Source organism: Dryobates pubescens, chromosome 14 (genome assembly GCF_014839835.1).
Source record: "Dryobates pubescens isolate bDryPub1 chromosome 14, bDryPub1.pri, whole genome shotgun sequence".
NCBI classification, from domain to species: Eukaryota; Metazoa; Chordata; class Aves; order Piciformes; family Picidae; genus Dryobates; species Dryobates pubescens.
This window is the reverse complement of record NC_071625.1, coordinates 27404133-27428217: the sequence shown is the minus strand read 5'-3', so window position 1 is coordinate 27428217 and position 24085 is coordinate 27404133. Positions and strand designations below refer to the sequence as shown.

Below are 24085 nucleotides of genomic sequence, written 5' to 3'. Positions count from 1 at the left end.
TCCTGGCTTACTTATAGCCCCCCTTCAGGTACTGGAAGGCTGCTCTGAAGTCTCCCTGGAGCCTTCTCCTCTCCAGGCCTAACAGCCCCAGCTCTTCCAGCCCTTTGATCATCTTCAGTGACCCTCCTCTGGACCTGCTCCATGTCCCTCTTATGCTGGGGGCACCAGACCTGGATGCAGTGCTGCAGGTGGGGTCTCACAGGTTGTATGTTTTTAGCAATCAAACAAGAAAGGAGGCAATTCCTACCAAAAAGAACAGTGGGAACCTGTGTGTATTTGGTATTCTTTTTGAAGCTAAATTGGGAAATCTCCCAGCTTTGATATCTCTGAACATCTCAGTTACCTCAGTCAGGCAGGCTCTCAGCTGGAGGCCATTTTATTTATTTAAGAAGGGAAGCCTGGAACTCTTAGGGAAGATGAAAGTCCAATCCACAATGTAACTTTCTCTGAGGCTGACCATCAGATGTGATTCAGTCAGATCCTGTCTCTCCAACCTGATCTCCTTCCATGCCCAGGTGACTGCCTGGTGGATGTGGGGCAGGCTGTGGATGGAGTCTGCCTGGACTTCAGCAAGGCCTTTGACACCGTCCCCCACAGCAAACTCCTGGCCAAGCTGGCAGCCCCTGGCTTGGACAGCAGCTCTCTGAGCTGGGTTAGGAACTGGCTGGAGGCTGAGCCCAGAGAGTGGTGGTGAATGGTGCCACAGCCAGCTGGCAGCCAGGCACCAGTGGTGTCCCCCAGTGCTGGGCCCCATCCTCTTTAACATCTTCATTGATGATCTGGATGAGGGCATTGAGTCCATCAGCAGCAGATTTGCAGATGACACCAAGCTGGGGCAGGAGTTGATCTGTTAGAGGGTAGGAGAGCTCTGCAGAGGGACCTTGCCAGGCTGGACAGATGGGCAGAGTCCAACAGGATGGCATTCAACAAGTCCAAGTGCCAGGTGCTGCACTTTGGCCACAGCAACCCCATGCAGAGCTACAGGCTGGGGTCAGAGTGGCTGAGAGCAGCCAGGCAGAGAGGGACCTGGGGGTAGTGGTTGACAGCAGCTGAACATGAGCCAGCAGTGTGCCCAGGTGGCCAAGAAGGCCAATGGCATCCTAGGCTGCATCAGGAACAGTGTGGCCAGCAGGAGCAGGGAAGTCATTGTGCCCCTGTGCTCAGCACTGGTTAGGCCACACCTTGAGTGCTGTGTCCAGTTCTGGGCCCTTCAGTTTTAGAAAGATTTTGAGCTGCTGGAAGGTGTCCAGAGAAGGGCAACAAATCTGGGGAGGGGTCTGGAGCACAGCCCTGGGAGGAGAAGCTGAGGGAGCTGGGGTTGCTTAGCCTGGAGAAGAGGAGGCTCAGAGGAGACCTCATTGCTCTCTCCAACTCCCTGAAGGGAGGTTGTAGCCAGGTGGGGGTTGGTCTCTTCTCCCAGGCACCCAGCACCAGAACAAGAGGACACAGTCTCAAGTTGTGCCAGGGGAGGTTTAGGCTGGAGGTGAGGAGAAAGTTCTTCCCAGCAAGAGAGGTTGGCCCTTGGAATGTGCTGTCCAGGGAGGTGGTGGAGTCACTGTCCCTGAAGGTGTTCAAGAGGGGACTGGATGTGGCACTTGGTGCCATGGTCTAGTCATGAGGTCTGTGGTGACAGGTTGGACTCAATGATCTTTGAGGTCTCTTCCAAGCTTGGTGATACTGTGAAAATACTGTGTTCTGCTGTGTCCATTATATGCAATGTGGAGGCAGTAACTGGAATTAATCTTGGGGGGGAATGTGACAATATAATACTTTCATGAGCTGTATTTTAAATTACTGTGTTATAGGGAGGAACTTCACCTTCTGAACTACAGTCTTAGTGAAACTTGGTTTTACACCTAATGGGCTTATACATTTTTAAAGACATCTAAGCCACTGAAGCATGATGATGCCTTCCACTAGCCTGGATGAGCTAAGGAATGATAACTATAGATTCATGGAATGGTTTGGGTTGGAAGGGACCTTGAAGATCATCCAGTTCCAACCCCCCTGCCATGGGCAGGGACACCTCCCACCAGCCCAGGCTGCTCAAGGCCTCATCCAGCCTGGCTTTAAATACCTCCAGAGAGGGGACAACTTCCTGAGCAACCTGTTCCAGTGTCTCACCACCCTCACTGGAAAGAATTTCTTCCTAATCTCCAGCCTGCTTCTGTCTTCCTCAAGCTTCAATCCATTCCCTCTCACTGGAACAGGCTCTCCAGAGAGGTTGTGGAGTCTCCTTCTCTGGAGTCTTTCAAGCCCTGTCTGGATGTGTGGATCTATGATCTGGCTCTGGCTGTGGGGGTGGACTCAAAGATCTCCAGAGGTCCCTTCTGGCCCCTAATATCCTGGGATCCTTCACAAGCCCTTGTAAAAAGTCCCTCCCCAGCTTTCTCATCTTTCTCACAGCCCCTTCAGATACTGGAAGGTTGCTCTAAGGCCTCCCTGGAGCCTTCTTTTCTCCTGGCTGAGCAGCCCCAACTCTCTCAGCCTCTCCCCTTAGGGGAGGGTCTCCATCCCTCTGATCATCTTTGTGGTCTCCTCTGGCCATTCTCTGGCAGTGCCCCTCCAGCCCTCTCACAGGCAGGGCATGAGAAGCTGAAAAATCCTTGACTTAGTCTAAGCACTACTTAGCAACAACTGAAAACATCAGTGTGTTATCAACATCCCAAATCCAAAACACAGCTAGCACCAGCTGCTAGGAAGAAAATTAACTCTGTCCCAGCCACGACCAGGAGACTCACAGGGGGTGGTAGAGGAGTGTCCCTCTCTCTCTCACTGCACTGCAGAAGAGAAAGCAGATGCAGGAGTGGTTTGGAGCAGAAAGGCTGTGGGGCTTGTCTACACCAGCAACTGACAACGACTCTCACACTAATTTTTGAGCCTCTCTGGTGATAAGTGACATGCAGGCCCAGCCAGCATGGGTTGAGGAAGGGCAGGTCCTGCCTGACCAACCTGATCTCCTTCTACGCCCAGGTGACTGCCTGGTGGATGTGGGGCAGGCTGTGGATGGAGTCTGCCTGGACTTCAGCAAGGCCTTTGACACCATCCCCCACAGCAAACTGCTGGCCAAGCTGTCAGCCCCTGGCTTGGGCAGCAGCTCTGAGCTGGGTTAGGAACTGGCTGGAGGCTGAGCCCAGAGAGTGGTGGTGAATGGTGCCACAGCCAGCTGGCAGCCAGGCACCAGTGGTGTGCCCCAGGGATCTGTGCTGGGCCCCAGCCTGTTCAGTATCTTTATTGATGATCTGGATGAGGGCATTAAGTCCATCAGCAGTAAATTTGCTGATGACACCAAGCTGGGGGCAGGAGTTGATCTGCTGGAGGGTAGAGAGGCTCTGCAGAGGGACCTGGACAGGCTGGACAGATGGGCAGAGTCCAAGGCCAGGAGATAGAACACATCCAAGCGCCAGGTTCTGCACATTTGCCACAGCAACCCCATGCAGAGCTACAGGCTGGGGTCAGAGTGGCTGAGAGCAGCCAGGCAGAGAAGGACCTGGGGGTGCTGGTTGATGGTAGGCTGAACATGAGCCTGCAGTGTGCCCAGGCAGCCAAGAGGGCCAATGGCATCCTGGCCTGCATCAGGAACAGTGTGGCCAGCAGGAGCAGGGAAGTCATTCTGCCCCTGTACACTGCACTGGTTAGGCCACACCTTGAGTCCTGTGTCCAGTTCTGGGCCCTTCAGTTTAAGAAAGATTTTGAGATGCTGGAAGGTATCCAGAGAAGGGCAACAAATCTGGGGAGGGGTCTGGAGCACAGCCCTGTGAGGAGAGGCTGAGGGAGCTGGGGTTGCTTAGCCTGGAGAAGAGGAGGCTCAGGGCAGACCTTCATGCTGTCTACAGCTCCCTGAAGGGAGGTTGTAGCCAGGCAGAGGTTATTCTCTTCTCCCAAGAGGACACAGTCTCAAGCTGTGCCAGGGGAGGTTTAGGCTGTATATTAGGAGGAAGTTCTACACAGAGAGAGTGATTGCCCATTGGAATGGGCTGCCCAGGGAGGTGGTGGAGCCACCATCACTGGAGGTGTTCAGGAGGAGACTTGATGGGGTGCTTGGTGCCATGGGTTAGTTGTTTAGGTGGTGTTGGATTGGTCGATGGGTTGGATGTGGTGATCTTGAAGGTCTCTTCCAACCTGGTTTATTCTATATCTAAAAGACCTGGTCCTGGGCTCACCACACTCATGGAGCCTGGGCTGGGAGTGCTGAGGCCCTGCTGTGAATCACTGCTGGAGTCTGGGGCGAGGGTGGGGGTTAAGCAGGGGCTGAGGCTGCACCAGCCCTGCTGTGGCTGGATTCCTTCTCAAGGTTGGATTCCCTTCTGCCATGGCTGCAGTCACATTTAAGTGCACTTAGCAGTGAGAGGCCTTGATGACAGCAAGAGGATGAAATAAGAATGCACCAAAATGCGTGCAGGGAAAATGAAAGATGGCCTAGGTTAATCAGCAAGCCTGGATTGTGTTCAGAGAGCTGTTACACATGAGTGCCTGTAGAGAGAAACTATGCACCACTGGATACAGGGCCAGCAGCAGCAAAAAGTGGGATTTTGTGTTTGCTCTGAGATCTCTAATGTTTGTTAGAGGCCAATGGCATCAAAAGAAGTGTGGACAGCAGGTTGAGAGAGGTGATTCTGCCACTTTGCTCTGGCAAGACCTCACCTGGAGTACTGCATCCAGCTCTGGAGCCCTCAATTAGGGAAAGACATGGAGCTGATGGAGCAGGTCCAGAGGAGGGCCATGAAAATCATCAGGGGGTTGGAGCACCTCTGCTACAAGGACAAGCTGAGGGAGCTGGGGGTGTTCAGCCTGGAGAAGAGGAGGCTCTAGGGAGACCTGGCTCTAGGGAGACCTAGAATAGCAGCCTGCCAGTACCTGCTACAGAAAAGATGGAGAGAGACTGCAAAGGCCTACAGTGATAGTATGAGGGGCACTGGTTTGAAATTACAGAAGAGTAGATTTAGATTGGATGTTAGGAACAAGTTCTTTACCATGAGGGTGGTGGAACACTGGAGCAGGTTGCCCAGGGAGGTGGTTGAGGTCCCATCCCTGGAGATATTCAAGGTGAGGCTGGACAGGGCTCTGAGCAACCTGATCTGGTTGAGGATGTCCCTGCTGACTGCAGAGGGGGTTGGACTGGATGCCCTTTGGAGGTCCCTTCCAACCCAGACTATTCTATGATTCTATAAAGCCCTATCTCCTGTGTCCATCCATGCAGGTGGGCAGTTGCCTGGGCTGCTGCAGTGCAGGGGCCTCTGGCTCTCTGTGCTGTCTGTTTGTCCCTCCACTTGCTCCTCTGGTTGCCAGAAATCAAGAGATCAGGCCTGGCCCTGCTTTGCCTCCAGACTGAGCCCCAGCATCAAAGCTAGTGTGAGGCTCCTGAGGAAGGTGTCTGCTGTGAGCTGCTCTCCACAGGCACTGGCCCATGCCTGCCACCTGCAGTGCTTCACCTGCACTCCTGCAGAGACTGCTGTGGAGCTCAGGGTGCAAGACACACACTAAATGAAGAACAGGTTCAGCCCATGCAAATCTGCCTGCAGGGTGGGGGGAAGGAATGTTACATGGAATAAATGCCTCTTATAAGTGATGGCTCAAAAGCACAAGGTTAGGGAGTGACAGCGTTTCTAGAGCACCCTGCTGCCTGGGAGCCATTCCTTGTGAAAAGACCTTTGTCACTGCTCTAATACAAGCACTAAACAGCATCTCAGATGCAAAATATGGTTACAAAGACATCATAAGAATCATAGACTCATAGAATCAATAAGGTTGGAAAAGACCTCAGAGATCATCAAGTCCAACCTGTCACCCAGCACCTCCTGACTAACTAAACCATGGCTCCAAGTGCCACATCCAGTCCCCTCTTGAACACCTCCAGGGATGGGGACCCCAGCACCACCCTGGGCGCACATCCCAATGGTAACAACTCTCTCTGTGAAGAACTTTCTCCTCACCTCAAGCCTAAGCTTCCCCCTGAACAGCTTGAGACTGTGTCCTCTTGTTCTGGTGCTGGGTGCCTGGGAGAAGAGACCAACCCCTTCCTGGCTACAACCTCCCTTCAGGGAGTTGGAGAGAGCAAGAAGGTCTCCCCTGAGCCTCCTCTGTGTCCTAAGAAGGACATAGAACTGTTGGAGAGAGTCCAGACGAGGGCCACAAGGATGATCATAAGAACACTGAGCTGTTGGAGTGAGTCCAGAAGAGGGCCACAAGGATGATCATAAGAGCACAGAGCTGTTGTAGTGAGTCCAAAGGAGGACCACAAGGATGATCATAAGAAGTTCTCTATTCTTCATCTCTATTCATCAACAGTTCTGTAAGTGTTAGAGTGAGACCAGAGCAGGGCCATGATCAGGATGATCAGAAGGCTGGAGCTCCTCTGCTATGAGGATAGGCTGAGGCAGCTGGGGTTGTTCAGCCTGGAGAAGAGAAGACTCCTGGGAGACTCCAGAGCTGCCTTCCAATAGCTGAAGGGATCCTAAAGGAAGGCTGCAGAGGGACTTTTCACAAGGGTGTCTAGAGACAGGACAAGGGGGAATGGTTTGAAGCTGAGGGAGAGCAGGGTTAGACTTGATCTTAGGAAGAACTTCTTCAGTATGAGGGTGGTGAGACTCTGGAATAGGCTGGCCAGGGAAGATGTGGATGCCTCTTCCTTGGGGGTGTTTAAGGCCAGGTTGGATGAGGCCTTGAGCAGCCAAATCTAGTTGAGAGGTGTCCCAGCCCATGACAGGGATGTTGGAGTAGATGATCTCTGTGGTCCCTTCCAACCTGAGCCACCTATGGAGAGCAAAACTGGTGTGATGGAATCACAAGCTCATTATTTCTCTCCAATTTCAGATGGAAAGCATCCTGTGTTGGAGGAGACTGCACACAAAGTTTCAAACCCAGCCTGGCCTCCATGTCTCAGGCAGGGTGGGTTTCCTTCCTGTGTCCTGTCACAAATAGCCATGTGAAGGCTTCCTGTGCTGCAGGCACCCAGGGGTACAGCTGTGCAGACCCTGGGAGCTGCCAGGCTGCAGGGGCCTGTGGTCAGCAGCGCTGCTGGGCCATCACAGGACGTCACTGTGTCCCACAGCCACCCATAAGCACAATCAAAAAAGCATAACAAGGTAAAAATGAATAAAACCTAACAATGTAAAGCTGGATGCTGTGGTTAGGTGGACACCACAGAATCACAGGAAACATCAGCCTGGGAGAGACCTCAAAGCTCATCCAGGCCAACCCTCGACCCAGCATTAGAGAGTCAACACCAAACCACATCCCCAAGCAGCAGGTCCACACTCTGCTTGAATACCTCCAGGGATGGTGACTCCAGCACTACCCTGGGCAGTGACAGCATATTGCTCTGAGCTTTGCTCTTTGTGACAAGGGGAGAACTGTGTTTGGGAAGAGCTGGTGGTCTCTGGCAAGGCCACCCCACCTCCCTGGGCAGCAGCCTGCAGAGCTGAGCCACCTGCCCATCCAGCACTGTGTGGCATGTGGAAAAAGCTACTCAGAACCAAGCTCGTGGCCACAAGGGGGTTGGAAATAAACACCACTTCTGGTCTATTGTGCAGGAGATTTTCTCCCCCTCCCAGCTCGTTAAAACCTATGAGCTGTGACCAGCTTTCTGGATGCTGCAGGCCAGTGATTCTCCTATTGAAATGTCCTGGCTGCAGCATGGTGAGACCTGGCATAGCTTCTGCCAGCTGAGGCCATGGCCACAGAGCACAGTTCCAGCCCTGGAAGATGGAGGCTGCTATATGGAAACAAAAGACAGGCAGTGTGTTCCAGATCTGACTCTGTGTGTGCTCTGGCATCAATGCACAGTGACTGAACCAACATGAGGGAAGGAAATGACTAGTTTAATAAATGAACAGACTGAGCCACCAGATGCTTGAATAAAGAAGAGCTACCACATGTCCAGTAGAGAAGTTCAGTCCTGAAGGCTGGTTTGAGGATGGGCCACCTTTTGCTGTCCCTGCCCTCAGGGGAAGCACTGTATTGTCCCTCACAGATTCACAGATTGCATTGAGCTGGAAGGAAGCCTCAAAGGGCATCTTGGCCAAACCCCCTGCACTCAGCAGGGACACCTCCAACTACAGCAGGCTGCACAGGGCCACATCTAGTCTGAGCTTCAATGTCTCCAGGGATGGGGCCTCAACCACATCCCTGGGCAGCCTGTTCCAGTATTTCACCACTCTCACTGTGCAGAACTTCCTCCTGATGCCCAACCTGAATCTGCCCTGCTCTACTTTCAGACCACTGGCCCTCATCCTATCACTTCAAGCCCTTCTAAACAGTCCCTCCCCAGCCTTTCTCTAGGTCCCCTTCAGATAGTGAAATGCAGCTCTAAGGTCTTCCCGGAGTCTTCTCTTCTCCAGGCTCACAGCTTCAGTTCTTTCAGCCTGTCTCCATAGGTGAAGCTCTCCAGCCCTCTGATCATCTTGGTGGCCCTCTTCTGGACCCCCTCCAGCAGGTCCATGCCTCTCAGCATGTAGGTGATCCATCAGTGGTGATCACATACTTGCACAGGAGGGGAACCCAAGTTCCCCTTGACAGCAGGCACCGCCTGTCCCCGCAGTGCACCCCAGGCAGCACCTGCAGGGCCGCTGCACAACAAGACAGCCTTTGGGTACTGGCAGGTTTACAGCAAGCTGCTAAAGGTGGAAGGCAGCTGGGAGGCTACTGGGCACATCCTTATTTCACTGTGCTCAACTCAAGTGAACTAATGAGAAGCAAGGCAGTTTCAAAGCTCCTTGCAGATTACCTTGTCCAAGCCCTTTTGAAAAGCTCACACAATGGGAGTGCATTTTAGCTAAAAATACAGCAGCAGTCATGACAGTGTGGAAGAGCTCCAGTGTTTAACCCAGGAGGAAGCAGTGCTGCTAAGCCCATCACTTTACAGCTGCTGGCACCTGGGAAGAGTGTCTGTGTTTCTGGGTCAGTCTCTCAGGTCCCAGTTTGTCAGCCTGAGAGGGACTGAGCCTCTTCTACCTAAAACCCAACAGCCCCCTGCACTGCAAGCCGCAGTAAAGCTGGTGGCCAGCACTGCTGCCACCAAAACCATGGGGGACAGCTGGTGAGGGGGGTGATGCCTGTGACTTAGTCCCTCTCAAAATCAGTCTCAGGCACCCCATTTGAATGCAGTCTGTGTGCTTATGGAAGCCTTTCTGCTGCTGAGTTATTTCTGTTGATCCAAGCCTAGGTGGTCACAGCCCCCTTGCCCCACGCTGCAGAGCTTCCCCTGGTCCTGCCCTCTGGAGGCTCCATGACAGCAGAGCAACCTTTGGGCTAAGGGGACCTGAGTTTCATCTTCTGCTTGCTAGCCACTTCTCTTGGTCAAGCAAAGGATGGCTAATAAGAGTTATCTGTAAGCCAGGGAAGCACAAACAGCTTTTATCTCCACAAAGCCAGGCAGCGTGTCCCCCTCACCAGCTTGGGCTCAACCTCATCTATCTACGAGGTTTGAAAACTACCAGCCCCTTATCTTTTGCAACAGGGAGAGACCTGAGACATCCTATTTTCTGGCGCTCAAGTCAAAGCACAAGGCTTAAAGCCACCCTTTAAAGTTCCATCTTGCCAATCGAGAGCTCGCAGGGCTTGGCGTGTGGCATCCCCAGCCAAAGAGCCAGGCCAGGGCCACTCCTCTTATCACAGCCTTGGTTAAACTGCCAGCCTGCTATCTGCTAGCCCAGGTACTCAGTTCAAGGGCTAGTGATGTTTGCTTAGCAAGGAAGTCATTGTGCCCCTGTACTCAGCACTGGTTAGGCCACACCTTGAGTCCTGTGTCCAGTTCTGGGCTCCTCAGGTTAGGAAAGATGTTGAGATGCTGGAAGGTGTCCAGAGAAGGGCAACAAAGCTGGGGAGGGGTCTGGAGCACAGCCCTGTGAGGAGAGGCTGAGGGAGCTGGGGTTGCTTAGCCTGGAGAAGAGGTGACCTTCTTGCTCTCTCCAACTCCCTGAAGGGAGGTTGTAGCCAGGTGGGGGTTGGTCTCTTCTCCCAGGCAACCAGCACCAGAACAAGAGGACACAGTCTCAAGCTGTGCCAGGGGGAACTTTAGGCTTAGATCTTAGAAGTTCTTCCCAGAAAGAGAGATTGGCCTTTGGAATGTGCTGCCCAGGGAGGTGGTAGGGTTGATGTCCCTGGAGGTGTTTAAGAGCCTGGCTGAGGCACTTAGTGCCATGGCCTGGTTGATTAGTTAGGGTTGGGTGATCAGCCGGGCTTGATCTTGGAGGTCTCTTCCAGCTTGGCTGCTTCTGTGATTCGGTGAAATATTGATGGTGAGGAGCAAGGAGGACTGCAACACTGCAAGAGCTCCTTTGAAAACAACCAACACCCAATCCACAAAACAAGACAAAACAAAACAACCCCCAAACCCTTCAGAGGAGGCAAATTGCTGGCACTGTTGTGATTGGGAAGCTCAAATAATAAATGATTCAACAACTGTACAGTTACCATGGGGATGAATTCTCATTGAGCCTAAAATTACCAAGCTGCTGACAAGGACCTATTTTTAGTATCAGCAGATGTGTATCTTTAAAAACATCAGCACAAGCCTACTACTGTGTGTGTTTGTGTGTGCCTGCCTGCATGCCCCTAATTGAGTTTTCTTGAGGCTAATAACCCAAAAAGAAGCAACAAACAAGGGAATGTCTGATGGCTGCGGCAGGCCGTGCAGCCGCTCGGGCTGGGGGGGCAGGGAGGGGGAGGTGTGCTGAGTGGAAGCTGCGGTTAACACCTGATAAATAAAGCATGCAAAGTGGCCAGCTTGCCAGGATGGCACTGAACTGCCGTCGCCAGCAGGTGATGTGCTGCAGTCAGCGGAGGGGCTGCTGTCGGCGGCCGCCGGCACCCCGCGGGGAGGCAGCCGGCACGGCCTCCCGACGTGGGAGAAGAGGGAGGCTCAGAGAGGGCACAAGCTGCTGGCACACAGCCTCAGCCTCTGCACTCCAAGGCTGAGCTTGTCAGCGCTCTCCCCCTCTTTCACACTTGAGGGAGGTGAAAGGAGAAGCCTCCCCCCCCACAAGAAAGCAGATTAGGGAAGGTGTGAAGGCATCCCCAGCGCTGACATAGCAGCAGCAGAGATGGGTGCCAGGCTTGCTAACCACCAGCCAGCTCATCCCCTGCCTACTGGGTCACCATGCTCTCAGCACTGCAGACTTGAGTGGTGAAGATCCCTGCACTGCTGACTTCCACTGGATTTTTCTCATTAGCTCCAACAGGACAGGCTGGAGACCTGCATTTTGTCATAGGCTGGTTTTGCTGAGGGAGAGGCCAGAGAGTGGCTCATGGAGGGGATCTGCTGGAGAGCAGCCCTGGGGAGAAGGAGCTGGGAGTGCTGGTGGACAACAAGTTCTGCATGGGACAGCAATGTGCCCTGGGGGCCAAGAAGGCCAATGGGATCCTGGGCTGCATTCAGAGGAGTGTGTCCAGCAGAGCCAGGGAGGTTCTCCTCCCCCTCTACTCTGCCCAGCTGAGACCTCACCTGGAATATTGCATCCAGCTCTGGGCTCCCCAGTTCAAGAGGGACAGGGATCTGCTGGAGAGAGTGCAAGGGAGGGCTACCAGGATGCTGAAGGGGCTGGAGCACTTACCCCTTTGCCTTCACCTTCTACCTCTTCTAACAAATCATGCTCTTTGAGTTTCTGAAAGGCAATGATGGAGACAAGAGTGATGCAGTGGTTCACAGCAGGCAGTGGTGCTCCCAGCCTGCACACTTCCCACGGACAGCAATGGGAAAGGAATGGCATTCCAGACAAGAGAAGAACTGAGGATCAAGACAAGCCCTTATGCAGAGACACCTCTGGGAAAAAAAGTCAATGATCTTCTATCCCAGAATAAATTATGCCAGGGGGCTTGATTAAACCATCCATCATTTCCCATTTGTGATATCCAGTTAGGAAAGAATGGTTAGTCCCTCAGGATCAGCTCTTTGGGATGTGTTGGCCATACACACTCTGCATGTTATGAGTCTCCATTACCAAGGTCTGACTCTGCTAAGAGATCCCAGAGCTCTAGAAGAAACCAGGGAGAATGGTTGTGTCAAGCACATGAGAGGGGAATTAGGCTAAATGAAGATACAACAGGAAAGTCTTGAAGCTGCATGTTTGTTCCAGAGCTATGTTCACATGGCCTGGATTCCTTATACCTGGTTGAGATCTAGGGAAATGCTGGGTGAAGCCCAGGCACTGCATGGGGATTTTGTTGCAGGGGGATGTGCCAGCTTCCTAGGATTGTAGAATAATTCAGGTCACAGGGATCTCAAGAAGTCTCTAGCCCAGTGTCTCCAGGGACAGGGCCTTAACCACATCCCTGGGCAGCCTGTTCCAGTGTTTCACCACTCATTGTAAACCTCCCTGCTCCAGTTTCACACCATTGCCCCTCTTCCTATCCCCACAGGCCCTTCTAAACAGTCCCTCCCCAGCCTTCCTCTAGGTCCCCTTCAGACACTGAAATGTAGCTCTGAGGTCTCCCCAGAGCCTTCTTTTCTCCAGCCTGAACAGCTCCAATTCTTCCAACTTGTCTTCACAGCAAAGGTTCTCCAGCCCTCTGATCATCTTGGTAGCCTCCTCTGGACCTACTCCAGCAGGTTCAGGTCTCTCTTTTGTGTTGGTGGCCCCAGAGCTGTCCAAAGCAGGGACAGCTCTGAGGTCAGACCAGGCTGCTCAGCATTTTATTCAGTCTACTCTGAAGCACCACCAAGGATGGAGACTGCAGCCTCCAGGCAATCTACTCCAACGCCTGGCTGTCCTCATGGGGAAGAGGTTTGGCCTGTAAAGATGTGGTAAATTATTTAATCAGCTTCTCTGTGCCTCAGAAACATCATCAAACACAGTGAGAGTGTTAACAGCTGAGTAACAGCAATTATTCAAGGGCAGGCTGTGAGCCTCTCAGTACCACACACAGAGAACAGCAAAGGTGGCCTGCGCTGACAGCGTTAAGTGCTGAGGTGTTTGCTACTGACACAAGCTTTGCTGAATGGAGAGTCAGAAGAACACCAAGACAATAAGGGAGACCATTTGTGCTTGGTTTTGCACCCTGTGCCATGGGGACAAAATGCAGCAGCAACTAACTTACAGCACCAGAAAAAGAATGGAATGGAATGGAATGGAATGGAAGGGAAGGGAAGGGAAGGGAAGGGAAGGGAAGGGAAGGGAAGGGAAGGGAAGGGAAGGGAAGGGAAGGGAAGGGAAGGGAAGGGAAGGGAAGGGAAGGGAAGGGAAGGGAAGGGAAGGGAAGGGAAGGGAAGGGAAGGGAAGGGAAGGGAAGGGAAGGGAAGGGAAGGGAAGAGAAGAGAAGAGAAGAGAAGAGAAGAGAAGAGAAGAGAAGAGAAGAGAAGAGAAGAGAAGAGAAGAGAAGAGAAGAGAAGAGAAGAGAAGAGAAGAGAAGAGAAGAGAAGAGAAGAGAAGAGAAGGGAAGAGAAGAGAAGAGAAGAGAAGAGAAGAGAAGAGAAGAGAAGAGAAGAGAAGAGAAGAGAAGAGAAGAGAAGAGAAGAGAAGAGAAGAGACGAGACCAGGTTGGAAGAGACCTTCAAGATCATCGTGTCCAACCTATCATCCAACACCACCTAATCAACTAACCCATGGCACCAAGCACCCCATCAAGTCTCCTCCTGAACACCTCCAGTGATGGTGACTCCACCACCTCCCCAGGCAGCCCATTCCAATGGGCAATCACTTTCTCTGTGTAGAACTTCCTCCTAACCTCCAGCCTAAACCTCCCCTGGCACAGCTTGAGACTGTATCCTCTTGTTCTGATGCTGGTTGCCTGGGAGAAGAGACCAACCCCCACCTGGCTACAACCTCCCTTCAGGGAGTTGGAGAGAGCAATGAGGTCTCCCCTGAGCCTCCTCTTCTCCAGGCTAAGCAACCCCAGCTCCCTCAGCCTCTCCTCACAGGGCTGTGCTCCAGACCCCTCCCCAGCTTTGTTGCCCTTCTCTGGACGCCTTCCAGCAAGTCAACCTCCTTCCTATCCTGAGGAGCCCAGAACTGGACACAGGACTCAAGGTGTGGCCTAACCAGTGCTGGGCACAGGGCAGAATGACCTCCCTGCTCCTGCTGGCCACACTGTTCCTGATGCAGGCCAGGATGCCATTGGCCCTCCTGGCTGCCTGGGCACACTGCTGGCTCATGTTCAGCTGCTACCATCGACCAGCACCCCCAGGTCCCTCTCTGCCTGGCTGCTCTCCAGCCACTCTGGAGGAAGGTCACTGGGAGAGGAAGGTGGAGCTGCTGCAACTTCAGAGCTTTCCAAGTCGCGAGCATTGCAGTCGTGGTGGGTTGAAAATCCCTCCCAAATTAAGGTGCCAGCCCAGCCCAGCTGGGAGCCAATGAAGCTGTATTGCCAAGCAAAACTACCATCTACCACGAAATGCAATGAGTATGCCCAAACAATACAATATTTACAGGTGTTTACAGTTTATAAGCAGCACAGGAACCCCCCCCGGCCAAAAACCAGGGGAGCTGCTAATAGCTTCCCACTCCCTGCCCCCCTCCTTACCCCCCCTGCACACAAAGGGACAAGAGAAAAGAGCAGAGAGTTATTCTGTTAGGGTACTTAGCCAAAACAAAGCACACAGCCAAGGTTAAGCAGAGTGAGGAAGCCAAAAGAGAGAAAGTTTATGCATCTAACTTTTATGAAAGTATGAGAAAGTTTATGCATCTAACTTTTATGTTATCTGCCCAGGGGGGATTGGTTAGAACTTCCCATCATCTTCCTTTGTGCACCCAGTGGTGATCTGTTTACATTCTACCACTTTCTGTTCAAGATCAGGGGGAAATTCTAAAGGTACAGCCTAAAACTACCACACAATAAGCAAGGAGGCGACAACCAAGCAGGTTTTGCTTTATAGCCACAGCTATGGAAAGGAGACTTGGGCAGTGCTGTGCTTCCCTGTATCTCTGGGGCAGCTGGAGGAGGCTTTGACATGCAGTGCTAGACAAAAGATTCAGATCTTAGGTGCTGGGGTGCTGAGGAACACCAGAAACAAATCTGGGTGGAGGCAATCCCAGGCACAAATCCAGGCTGGGCAGGGACTGGCTGGAAAGCAGCCCTGAGCAGAGAGACTTGGGGGTGCTGGTGGAGGAGAAGCTCAACAGGAGCTCTCAGTGTGCACTTGCAGCCCAGAGAGCCAAGCAGAGCCTGGGTTGCAGCAAGAGAAGTGTGGCCAGCAGGGCCAGGGAGGGGATTCTCCCCCTCTACTCAGCTCTGCTGAGACCCCACCTGCAGTACTGCCTCCAGTTCTGGAGCCCCTATTCCGAGAGGGATCTGGAGGTGCTGGAAGGTGTCCAGAGAAGGGCCAGGAGGATGAGCAGAGGGCTGGAGCTGCTCTGCTATGAGGGCAGACTGAGGGAGTTGGGACTGTTCAGTATGGAGAAGAGAAGGCTCCAAGGAGACCTTCTTGTGGCCTTGCAGTATCTGCAGAGGGCTCCCAGAAAGCTGGGGAGGGACTTTTGAGGGTGTCAGGGAGTGATAGGACTGGGGGGAATGGAGCAAAACCAGAAATGGGTAGGTTCAGATTGGATGTTAGGAAGAAGTTGTTCCCTATGAGGGTCGTAAGAGACTGGCACAGGTTGCCCAGGGAGGTGGTGGAAGCCTTATCCCTGGAGGTGTTTGCAGCCAGGCTGGATGTGGCTGAGGGCAACCTGCTTTAGTGTGAGGTGTCCCTGCCCATGGCAGGGGGGTTGGAACTGGCTGAGCCTTGAGGTCCTTTCCAATCCTGACAATTCTATGATCCTATTGTTTTTCCTTATCAGACAGCTTGTTTCTGCCTGCAGCCTTCTTTCTCATGGTGAGGCTTCATAATCTACTCTTAAAGCTTTAGTAATTGCCCTCTCTAGGAGTTAGTAAAGGGAACTGAGGCTTATGCACATTTCAGGGTTTCAGTGGAGGCCCTTTGGTTTAGTTTCTAAACCCACTTTCCCCCCAGAGTTCTTCACACCCTCGTGTTTGTTCAAACCTCACCTCTTGGGGGAGTGTTTTCTCTTGCTCTTCTATTTCTCCTGCTGGTTATCTCCAGCATTTCCTGAGGCATCTCTTCTGATGGAGCCCAACTTCCAACCCCACAGCCCTCTCTGAAGGCAGCTTTCCCAGACAACATCCATTCCTGCTCTTTCACCATCAGCCCTTAGCATTACACCCATAAGACAAGGCACCCACCAGGTGCAGCTGAGGGCTGGCCACACTCTCTGCTTCTCACAGAGGGGTCCTTTGACAAACCCAACTGCCCTCTGCAGAAGGCAGCGTTGCATCCAAGCATACCTGAGCCACTGCAGGTCAGGTCTCCTGGCTCTGAAAGCAGTGGGCCACTCCTGCCACAGAATCATAGAATTGTTAGGGTTGGAAGAGACCTCAGGGATCATCTAGTTCCAACCCCCCTGGCATGGGCAGGGACACCCCACACTAGATCATGCACAGCTATCAAGAAAATGAGCTGTTACCACAATTTAAAGCTCCCAAACCCAACAGTATGGAAGGGACAGCAAGCTACATAACCAAGGAAGGGGTCAAAGTGCCAGACATCAGGATGAGACCCTGCTGGGCTCTTCCACCATGCAGCAGTTGGGAGGAAGCAGCTGACCAATATCTAAGACACTGAGCTACCTAAGAGCTCAGCTCTCTCACCCACTACGACAATCCCCAGAGTTCTAAAGATTTAATTATGTGGAACTGCCACTTATGAAAGATCACCTTTGGTGTCAATCCATTAATCTTCTCTGCTGAGTCATGAGAGTTCAAATAAATTGGTGTGGACTACTTAGGAAGTTGAAATTGCCCACTGAAAAATCCTTTTGCTCTGTCTATTTAGTTTGAACATTCAAGTTAACTTCCCCTCTCCAGCTTAAAACTTCCTGAAGTTTATGCCTCCTGCATAACACAATTTCAACTTCTAGCTGTCTGTGCTTGTTGTACTTGAAGGGGAAGAGCAGTTCAGAATAAAATTTCCCCAAGCAGATGCAATCTGCAACTCTTAAATGTTTTTCACAATTAGATTTTCAGCTGAGGTTTCCTTTTTCTTTCCTTCTCACCCTGAAGGAAAACTTTCTCTGACTCTAGAAATCATGAGGAAAGAAAATCTCCACTTTTGTGGATGGGAAAAGAAACATTTCAGCCACCTTTAAAAATAGTGAAGCCACAAGAATTGGGACTTTTCATAAGAGATAAGTTCACAGGCTCACAGACCACAGGGTGTCAGGGGTTGGAAGGGGCCCAAAGAGATCATTGAGTCCAATCCCCCTGCCAGAGCAGGAGCATAGAATCCAGCTCAGGTCACACAGGAACACATCCAGACAGGCCTTGAAAGTCTCCAGAGAAAGAGACTCCACAACCTCTCTGGGCAGCCTGCTCCAGGGCTCTGGGATCCTAACAGTGAAAAAGTTCCTCCTCACGTGGAGGTGGAACCTCCTGTGCTCCAGCTTGTACCTGTTGTTCCTTGTCCTATAACGGGGCACCACCAAAACGAGACCATCACCTTCATCCTGACCCCCAGCCCTCAGATATTGACAGACATTGATCAGATCCCCTCTCTGTCTTCTCTTCTCCAGACTAAACAGCCCCAAGTCCCTCAGCCTCTCCTCACCAGGCAGTGCTCCAGACCCTAATCATCCTTGTAGCCCTCTGCTGGACCCTCTCCAGCAGATCCCTGTCCCTCCTGAACTGAGGAGCCCAGAACTGAGCACGGTACTCAAGATGATGTCTCACCAGGGCAGAGCAGAGGAGGAGGAGGGGAGGATAAGTTAAAGCTATTGTGACCACAGGGCAGGTTTTTATGTGCTGGCTGCACACTTCAAGTCCCTCCTGCCTGAAGACATCCTTGAAAGAGTTACTCAGCACCGATCTATACCTGACAATCATGACTGGGGGGGGGTTGGTTAGGAAGAATCAGGTCAACCAGAACAGTGTGAAATCCTGCTTCTTACAATAATTTGGTTGTTCTGATAGGGTCTGATCTGTGTTTACTGAGATAAGAGGGGTTCAGAAGCAGCTATCAGGGCAATGCACGCTCAGGACATCTGCAGCAGTGCACCAAAATACGTTTGCCTTAACACTTGGGGAGGAGACAGAGAGCACTGAGATAGTCTTCCATAAGTGCTGCTGTATATTAGATTTTCTTCCTCAAAAATTCTATTTTCAGGCTAATTAATAGCACACTGCCTTTGTGCAGGACTACCTTTTACTCTCAGTGTCCATAAAACATCTGCACATTCGACCCTGTGTGCGAGGCCTGTTCCAGCAGCTCACGTTTGCCCCACGCCTGCGTGTGCACATTCACAGCACCTATGCTCTGCATGTTTGGTCTCCAGCCCTGGAGCATCTCTGGCTTACTCCAGGCTGGAGAACGGGATGAACACAAACCAAATGCACTGGGAAATAATGGGGAAAGTCAAAAAGAAGGCTGTGGATCACTTCCAAATCCCTCCTGAGGTGGGCAATTTGACTTTCAGAGGAACTGGACATCTGTAAACTGCTCTAAGAAGGGGGGGAAAGATAAAATAACAGATCCATATAGAAGCAGAGGTGGGAATGGCTATCTCTGATCTCCATTCTGCTAGCAGTCTGGCATATTCCAGGCTGACATACTCCCTTTTTTATGGGAATAACATTTTCCTGTGGACCAAGATCCAGCCACTGTTCAGGACAGCTGAAAGCAGCTGAGGAAGCATCACAGGCCCTGGAGGAAAGCAGCAGTCAAAGCAGCCTGGAGGAAGAGAAGAGCAGAAAGATGAAAAATAGAACTGTCTGCTTTATTGCCTTCCAAAAGGATGTACAGACCAGAGAATCACAGAATGGTAGAGTTTGGAAGGGACCTCCAGAGATCATCCAGTCCAACCCCCCTGCCAGAGCAGGATCAGCCAGGGCAGGTCACACTGGAACACATCTAGGGGGGTTTTGAAAATCTCCAGAGAAGGAGACTCCACAACCTCCACAACCAGAGCCTGCTCCAGGGCTCTGGCACCCTCACAGCAAAGAAGTGTCTCCTCATGTTGAGGTGGAACCTCCTGTGCTCCAGCTTGTACCTGTTGTTCCTTGTCCTATAACTGGGCACCACCAAAAGGGGACCATCACCTTTATTCTGACACCCACCCCTCAGATATTGATAGGCATTGATCAGATCCCTCTCAGCCTTCTCTTCTCCACACTAAACAGCCCCAGGGCTCTCAGTCTCTCTCCACAGGGGAGATGCTCAAGTCCCCTAAGCATGCTCATGGCTCTCCACTGGACTCTCTCCAGCAGGTCTCTGTCTCTCTTGAACTGGGGAGCCCAAAACTGGACACAGTATTCCAGGTGTGATCTCAGCAGGGCAGAGCAGAGGGGGAGGAGAACCTCCCTAGCCCTTCTGGCCACACTTTTCTTGCTGCACCCCAGGATGCCCTTGCCTCTCTTGGCCACAAGGACACTTTTCTGTCCCATGCAGAACTTGCTGTCCACTAGGACTCCAAGGTCTTTCTCCATGGGGCTGCTTTCCATCAGGATGAGCCCTAGTCTGTACTGGTGGCTGCTGTTGTTCCTCCCCAGATGCAGGATTCTTATGCTTACTGAACTCCATGAGGTTCCCCTTTGCCCAGATCTCATGGGACGGCAGCACAGCCTGATGGAGTCTCAGCTACCCTTCCCAGTTTAGTATCATCAGCAAACTTGTTGAGAGCCCCCTCTATCCCCTCACCCAGGTCACTGATGAAGATAACTGAACAAAACACGACCCAGTACTGATCCCTGGGGAACACCACTGGCCAGATGCCTCCAGCTGGACACCTCACACCAGTGGGGCAAAGCTGTGCACTCACAGCTAGGTATTGCCAGCGCTGCCTGCTAACAGCAGGAGAGGACCAGAAAGCCCACTCATTGTCCACCTTGCAGGAGAAGCTGGGGATGTTTGAACACACATTGGGTCCCCTGCCTCAGCACTGCTTGGTTGCCTGTGGAAAACTACTCCCCTTGTAGAAATGAAAAGGCACCACAGTGTGGATTTAAGAACACTATTATAAGAACACTAATAATTTGCACCTTAACTTAGAGCCCATGCTTCTGTAGATTTAGGCCTTGAAACAAGGACAGTTGTTGTGATACAGGTAGAATAAGCCCTGACCTCCTGTGGCAAAATGCTTAGAGCAGCAAATGTTTAGTGTTATGCCAGCCATGATCCATTTCCTCTAATGAAGGCATCCTGGTGCTGTTTCATCACATGCCACCAAATGAAAAATGTATTTCTTTAACTCAGTGCTGCTCCTGAAAGTGATTCCATTGAGCTGGAAGACTGCAGCCTCTCTGGGCTGTAAAATCAATTGGAGAGCCCCTGCTGAGGAGCAGCCCCATGGCACAAGCCCCATAGCCTGCTGGGGAGCAGCAAAGTTCCTTGCATGAGGACTCGCAGTACCTACATGGGAGGAAAATGAAAGCATTTATTTATGCTCTAACTTATCACTTGGCTTCCAAGGGCAAGAGCTACAGCAGATTTTTTTCTTCCCCCCTCCTCCCCCAGTTTTACAATTGTTGCTGCTATAAAACCTGTACTTGGGGTTGGAATGGAACACTTTAAACTTCTTCATCTAGCTCAGGAGCTTACAGCCTTTCTTTAGCACCTCTTCATGAACGTCCTGCCAAGTCAGGGACTAGCAGGGAGACACAGAGGCAAGGCACTTAATAATAATAATAATAATAATAATAATAATAATAATAATAATAATAATAATAATAATAATAAAAACAGGTTGGAAGAGACCTTCAAGATCATCGTGTCCAACCCCTCAACCAATCCAACCCACCTAACAACTAAACCATGGCACCAAGCACCCCATCAAGTCTCCTCCTGAACACCTTCAATGATGGTGACTCCACCACCTCCCCAGGCAGCCCATTCCAATGGGCAATCACTCTCTCTGTAGAGAACTTCTTCCTAACATCCAACCTAAACCTCCCCTGGTGCAGCCTGAGACTGTGTCCTCTTGTTCTGGTAGTGGCTGCCTGGGAGAAGAGACCAACATCCGCCTGGCTACAACCTCCCTTCAGGTAGTTGTAGAGAGCAATAAGGTCACCCCTGAGTCTCCTCCTCTCCAGGCTAAGCAACCCCAGCTCCCTCAGTCTCTCCTCATAGGGCTGTGTTCCAAACCCCTCACCAACTTTGTTGCCCTTCTCTGGTCTCATTCCAGCAAGTCAACCTCCTTCCTAAACTGAGGGGTCCAGAACTGGACACAGGACTCAAGGTGTGGCCTAACCAGTGCAGTGTACAGGGGCAGAATGACCTCCCTGCTCCTGCTGGCCACACTGTTCTTGATGCAGGCCAGGATGCCATTGGCCTTCTACAGTTTCTTTTGATAGCTGATGTCCTCATGCCTACAGAGATGAAGACCACCCTAACTGGTGCATTACTCTACCAAACACCACCAGATTGGAGCATGGGAAGCCAAAATAATCCAATTTAGAGCCAGGATATTGCATAAGGAACAGCTAATGCTGCGTGACTCTGAATTTATGTTGCCTGAATTCCTTTAACTTCCTCTGTTGTGGAGTCTACAGTGTCTAGCAGTGTGGCTTGGGCACACTGCAGCCTTCCTCTCTCTAAAGGGCACCAATTCTTTCTTCTCCAGCCGCTGCCTTTTGTCATGGAAAATGCAGAAAGGTGTTTCTGCAGCTTTGACAAAGGTGGCCAAGATCAGTCACAGTTATAACAATCAGTTTTGGAAGAGAAAAAGCAAACCAGCCCCACTGCCCTCAGGAGATGAGTTTGCCGCTGTCATTTGTTGTGTCACTTGCAAAATTATTGTAGCATTTTGGGTGGCGGTTTCCAGCTGATTCTCAAAAGCAAAACCAAACCAAACCAAACCACCACAGGAGGAATTTCCCATAGAACTTGAGAGGAATGCTCCTGTTAACTTCATCTACTCATTTCATTGCAGCTAGGGTTTCACCCCGGATTTCTGCCCTGAAGACGAAGTACAGCTGCAGCTTGACCTCCAACTCACACTCTGCAAGGTTTAGAAGAAGTAAATCAGAGCTTTGCTACCAAGAAGCGACCAAGCTACTATCTTTTGAAGCCAAAGGGATATGCAAGTCAAAAGTATCTACCAAAAAGCAACTAAGGAGAACAAAGCTACTTAACATTTGGGAAGAGCAATCCGATATGGGCAAAAGAGAAAGGTGACAAGAAGGAGGTGAAATTAACGGCCTGGGTAAAGGAGGGGGGAGGAAGGCAGGAGAGGAATATAATGGGGCCAAGGGACTAGGAGGGAATGAGGAATGGTCTTGATACGGAGATGGAAATGTCAGATGGAGATGGAAATGCCAGATGGGACTGGCCCTGGCTGTCCAGGACTGGAGTTGTGCATTAGCCAGCCTGTATCTTTCTTCTCCCTTACGCCCTCCAGGAGATGCACTTCCTATTTGCTTGAGAACCTTTAAAAGCAGATTTTAAGGACTTGGGGCAGAGTCCCTACTTTTCTACCATGTTTATTACACTGAGTTCTCTACCAGCATAAATTTTACAGGAATATCTGAGTGCTGGTGCAATGCACAATAGTAAGCTGAAAGGAAGAGAGGAGACACAAGAGGAACAGCAGACAAAAGCCATTCTGCCTGCCAGATTTCTGGCTGAACTGAGTAACTTTAAAGAACTCAGGGAACATGATGACAGAAAGAGCAAGATATGAGAAGGGTGTGAAGCTGAGTTCAGGCCCAAAATACAGCTCCCTGTGAATAGAATGAAAATTAACTTCTCTCCCAATGCATCATAATAAGTAAATGGCTTGGGTCTGATACTACAGCCCCTGTGATCCGCTGCAAAAGCTTGTTGTAAACTATTCTTTTCCTCTCAAGATGGAAAAGATAAAACCTAGCTAAATGCTCATGATGAGAATGTAATTTGGTGCCAAATGTAAAGCTGAAACAACCTACATTTTCACTTACAAATAAAAGCTAATCTAAGCACACAGCAAAGGCCAAGTGTAGCAGGCACCTGAATTTGCTTGTTTAGAAACCAACTACCTGTATCTGAGGGCAGACACAGGCTGAATGCATCAAAGAAATCCTGCCTTTAAAAGGCAAATTACTTAAAAGCTCACCAAAATGTTTACTTCACTGTTCAACACTTCTTTTAACCTCTCAGGGAGACAAAGTAGATGGTGATTTTTATATCAAAGCTCCTTTCTGGGCACAGCACAAGGCAGTATTTGAAGGGAGAGAGAATTTGCGGTGAATCAGTGGGACCCTTCTGGCAGTATTTCAACTGGTCCAACATCTTGTAAAGCCTGGCTTCCAAAATAAGAGTTATCTTCCATCCATTCCCTTATGCAGAAGTCACACATGCTCTGTGTTGAAGATAATTTAAAAGACTTAGAAGGACAATCACAGAATCAATTGTTAGGGTTGGAAGGGACCTCAAGGATCAGCCAGTTCCAACCCCCCTGCCATGGCCAGGGACACCTCACACTACAGCAGCTTGCTCACAGCCACATCCAGCCTGGCTGCAAAAAGCCTCCAGGCATGAGGCTTCCATCACCTCCCTGGGCAACCTGTGCCAGGCTCTCACCACTCTCATGGGGAAGAACTTCTTCCTAACATCCAATCTGAATCTACATCTTGGGGTAGTTGCTGTGATTAGAGATACATTTAGGTTTCCTTCTTTCTGCTTCGTGACCACAGCTCATATGTTTTTCCCTTCTATTTCCTTTGATGCCATTCCTCATCATGAATTCCTCAGTTTTCCTGCTTAGTCTAGTCCTGCACAGCACTGTGGTGTCCGCTCCTGGCACTTGTTTGTGGAGCTCTGCATTTTTCTCTGTGAGAGTTTGTGATTAAAGTTTTTTAATGCAACAAAATTCATACTAGTTTTTCTAGAGCCTCTTAGCCCCTCAGAACAAGATCATAGAATCCCTGGGCAACCTGTGCCAGTCTCTCACCACCCTACCGGGGAAGAACCTCTTCCTAACATCCAATCTCAGTCCACCCACTCCTAGTTTTTGTTCCAATGTGACAATGAAGGTTGCTGCAGGAGCTTAGGAGGGTCACATTATGAGTTATGCAAGTTAATCTGAAAGCAGGGCCCAAAATCCTTTTACCCAGTCATCTCACCCTCTACACAACACTTAGCTCACTATAACTCTTTCCATAGATACATCTTCCAACCTCACACAAA

General features: G+C 50.9%; 1 protein-coding gene across 1 annotated transcript in view; it reads left to right on the top strand.

The window, feature by feature from the left end:
• ESRP1 (epithelial splicing regulatory protein 1) overlaps positions 1 to 22089 on the top strand; it is a 64890-nt gene extending 42801 nt beyond the window's left edge. The window contains exon 15 of the mRNA XM_054167233.1: positions 21852 to 22089. The gene's annotated coding sequence lies outside the window, so the exon portion shown is untranslated. The remainder of the gene's footprint in view (positions 1 to 21851) is intronic.
• The last annotated feature ends 1996 nt before the right edge of the window (positions 22090 to 24085 follow it).